This window comes from Urtica dioica, chromosome 5 (genome assembly GCF_054948205.1).
Source record: "Urtica dioica subsp. dioica isolate 48M chromosome 5, U.dioica_male_clone48M_v1_H2, whole genome shotgun sequence".
NCBI classification, from domain to species: domain Eukaryota; kingdom Viridiplantae; phylum Streptophyta; class Magnoliopsida; order Rosales; family Urticaceae; genus Urtica; species Urtica dioica.
In genome coordinates this window covers 13,430,576-13,434,937 of record NC_142760.1, presented here as the reverse complement: position 1 = coordinate 13,434,937, position 4,362 = coordinate 13,430,576, and positions in this window count along the sequence as shown.

Below are 4,362 nucleotides of genomic sequence, written 5' to 3'. Positions count from 1 at the left end.
TCGTGAAGAGTCGAGGCACAATGATTGGGCACAATGGGGCCGGCGCTTGACGCGGGATATGGGCGAATCTTTGGCATTTGTCGCATTTTTTGGCCCACTCATGGGAGTCCTTTTTCAAGGTCGGCCAAAAATATCCGAGTCTTAATAGTTTCAGTGCCAAAGATTGTCCGGCGGCATGGTTTCCGCATACGCCTTCGTGTACCTCGCGGAGCGCTTTCTTTGCCTCGACCTCGGTCAGGCATCGGAGAAGGGGCATGGAATCCTCTCTTGAACAAGTTGTCTTCCCTCATTGTGTATGTCCGCGCCAAGCTTCTCAGCTTTCTGGCCTCATCTTTGTCTTCGGGGACGACTCCTTACTTAAGAAATTCCACAAGCGGTGTCATCCATGAGGGGGGCGAAATTCCGTCAACTACCCCTACGTTGCCTCTCAAGACGTAGGGTCGAGTCAATACTTCTATCGGGACACTGCCCTCCCCCTCCTCGTCTATCCCGGACGCAAGGCGTGCCAGGGCGTCGGCGTCGATGTTCGCCTCTCGGGGAACTTGGACTATCTCGAACCATGACAGGGCCTCTAGATTCTTTTGGTTCTTCGACAAGTATGCGATCATGTTCGGCTCTTTGGCGGCGTAATCGCCCTTAACCTGGTTCACAATCAACTGCGAATTGCAGTGGATGCGCAGGTTTTGGACGCCTAGCTTGTTTGCCAGTTCCAAGCCAACGATCAGAGCCTCGTACTCTGCCTCGTTGTTGGAAACCTTGAACTCGAACCGTAGGGCGTATCTCTGTTTTTCCCTATCGGGATTTGTGAGCACTACTGTAAGATACCAACTTTTTGAAAAGAAAAAAAGAGTTTACAAAGGACGAAATTGAAATAAAAATGAGACAAATGGGTGAATTTGTGAATAAGTGGATAAGCCTTATCCTTGCCACGTCATAAGGGTTTGGAATATCCCTAAAGTGATGTTTATCACTTCCCCTAAGTGATGTTTATCACTTAGCTGAATGAGGGAATCGGCAATCAGGAAAAAAAAAGAAGAAAGAAGAAGAAGAGAGGGGCTGAGCGACCGAGAGAGAGAAAGAGAGAGATCGAGCGAGAGAGAGGAGAAGAGAGCGAGAGAGCGAGACTGAGAAGGAGAGAGAGAGGACGCGCGACCACCGGCACCAGCCCGAGACCCCAGCCCCGGTGCGCGCGCCATCCAGCCGACCACCAAGCCTCGCCGCCCGTGCGACCGCCGTGAGGGTTGAGCCGCCGCGAGCTAGAGAGGATGCCGGAGGGTTCAATTCCTCCAGAAACAAGGTGAAACTCTTTTGCTCGAATTGAGATTCAAGAGATTAGGGTTTTTGAATTCTGATTTTGGGGGTTTTGTTTTTTTAAGCGGATTTAATAGTTTAAGAGCTGATTCAATGATGATTCTTAGAGATTGAGATGGATTGTTCTTGATTTTGAGCGAGCCTGAGTTTGATTTTGTCTTGGCCGTGTGAAATGGTTCTGGCCGTGCGTGGTTTGGATGTGTTTAAGTTGATATGGATTTGAGCTTGGTTGTTGTGACGTGACTTTGAGGTTGTTCACTTGTCACTGAGTCTGGGTTTTGAATATTGAGCATGTCCGTGTGAACTCCTAGCCGTGTGTATTGTTTGGCTTGATGAGATTGTGTGGTTCATTTTGGTCTGTTTTGGCTGAAATCTGTGTGGTGTGTCGTTAAAAGTAATGGTTTGGTTTTGTTGCGAGTGTGATGTCGAGTGAGGCTCGGTTTTAGGTAGGCTGAACAGGGCTCGGGGCAGCGGCTCGGGACGGCGAGGAGGCTGTCCGAAGTTTAGCGAAGGTGCTGCGCGAGCGACGACGAGACGGAGCCGGGCAGCGAGGTTGTCGACTCGGTGATGTGAGACGTCCCCGAATGGTTAGGGCGAGTCGGGGTTTGTCCCGAGTCTCGACTCGTGCTAGTGCGAACCTATAATTATTTTTGTTGGGTCGTTCTAGATTATGAGAGTTGAGATATAATATCAATATGTATGTCTTATAATCAAGCTCGTTTAATATAAGTTGTTAAGAAAAAATAAATTAACATGTATCGTTATTAAACTCGTTGATTATTCAATTAATTATTTAGTATACTTATCTTAAGTATGTATTAAAAATCGAGTTCGACTATAAGCTCGACTCTTTTAATTTGGAAAAAAGAATATCAACGAGAAATGTTTTATTTACGCACGAAAATAGAAATAAAAGAACGGTTCGACTACGAACCGAGGGTTCGGTTATTTCATAAATATTTTATTAAATCAAATCCATGATTATTTATATATGGTTAGATATTTAAAATAAACGACTTGGTTTATTTTAAATGAAAGGTTTTTACGTTATGTACTTCATTTCTCAAATGGTTATAACTTGTCAATAAAAAGAGACAAGTCAAAAATATTTTCTAGAACATGTTTGAAAAGTATCGTTTTGAGTTATTTTCATATAACTTCTATATGCTATAGATTGTTAGTAATAATTTCTTATTACGTTCTTTTCTTTTAGTTTCGACCTCATGAACCTATTCTAAGTAGTGGGTCTTGCCCAGTCAAAAGAATAGGTGGTCGAATAATATTGGAAGTTTTTTAGCTTTAGTCAGAGAAGTTATGTCTAGATCTTATTATCTTTAGGCATCGATTCTTTTCTGCATCTCTGTTATGTTCTCATTGTTGGAATTGATCTAAGGTTTAAGAAAAAGTTTAACGCTTCGTTAAGCGGCGGAATTTTAAAAATTTTCTTTTCAAGTAAAAACAGTTTTTACTAACCTAGACAAAGAGCAAGTACATATAAATAAAAACTATTATGAGCTAAGAAGTTTACTAACCTTTCTTGAAGCTCGAACTTTGAGAAGCTTTTGGAAAGTTCGCAACGCTCGTCTCCCCTCGCAGCACGCCTCTCTTTCTTTCCTCGGCACCTCGAGCAACCACGAAAGTTTCTATCACTAAATCACTCGAAATAAAGGAATTAGTGAGTGGGCACTTTTAAACACTACGACTTAAGAACGAGTGTTGAAGTCGCAGAGCTAAACACTAGGTCAAATGAGGACCTAGGTGCCAAAACAAAAAAATCGAAAATAAACTAGAGAGAGAGAGGAAGGGGCGGCAACCACAAGTTCTAGAGAGAGAGGCTCTCAATCTCTAACTTATGTGGAATGAATAGAATGAGAGGAATGAGGGTCCTATTTATAGGAGAAGGGTTGGCCTTGGAAAGAAGTAGTTTCCTCTTATTTTCCAAGCCTTTATGAGCAATCTTTTATTGCCCATTCCTATCCAAGATAAGCGCCCACCTCAAGCAAATCCCCAAGGGATTAGTTTCCTCTTTTGTTCTCTCTTGGTTGCCTTGGCCGAAATTCCCTATACAAGTATGGGAAATTTGTTTCCTCTTTTTCTTTTGGCAAGTATCTTCATACATTAATGCACAAAAGCAACTCTCTTTCTCTTGGGTATTTGGGCGCCCATTTCTCATCTAGAAGGAGCTTCTAGAAGCTTCTTCATTTGTTCATGACAACATGAGTAAGGCCCATTAAGAATTTTCAATAAAATTCTTATGAAATGAAATTAATCCACAAGGCTCAATAAGACTAATATTGGCCGAGTGAAACATGTCATAAAATGACCTTGTCAAAAAATTTATTGACATTCATTTCATCCTATGTCTCAAAAGACAAAAATACCCTTTTGACTATTTTCGTTCTTGTTTTGACTTAACTTCCGGTTTAACTATTACTAATCGATGTAATTCGTGACAGTGACCTCATGGATCCAAATGAACAAAGCTTGAGCTAAAATACTTGGACTCAAAAGTTCACAAACCGTTTCCAAGTTTAGCTTAATGTCAACTGACTCCACTAAAGAGTTGACAATGAAAATCTCTCGGTTCAAATGAATTTATTTTCTACTCAAGAATTCAACCTAATTGTAATGAGCGGATCCACAGAATATTATCACTGTTTACCCTTCATGAATATCATCAACTAGTCGGGATTTACAAAATTACCATTTTACCCTTCTAGCTGTTATTTCCTCAACTCCTTTGTCGCTTGTGAATAAGTTAGAAACAATGTATTGACGAGGAGCTAACAAGTCACATTGTTTTATCCAAAAGAGTCAAGACTCAATTTGGACACTGGCCAGTTCATTTATTCACACTCCAAGGAACAAAGCATGAGGTGATATACATTGCATTTCACCAATCTTGTACATGAATTCCATATCTATGAGAACTTCACAAAGTTACTCATGACATTCTCACAACTTAGTACTTCACCAATAGGCCTTGTTCGGAATCACATAGTGAGTCCGAACTCTAACTTTCTCAAATGAGAATACTAAGGTGTGAAATGA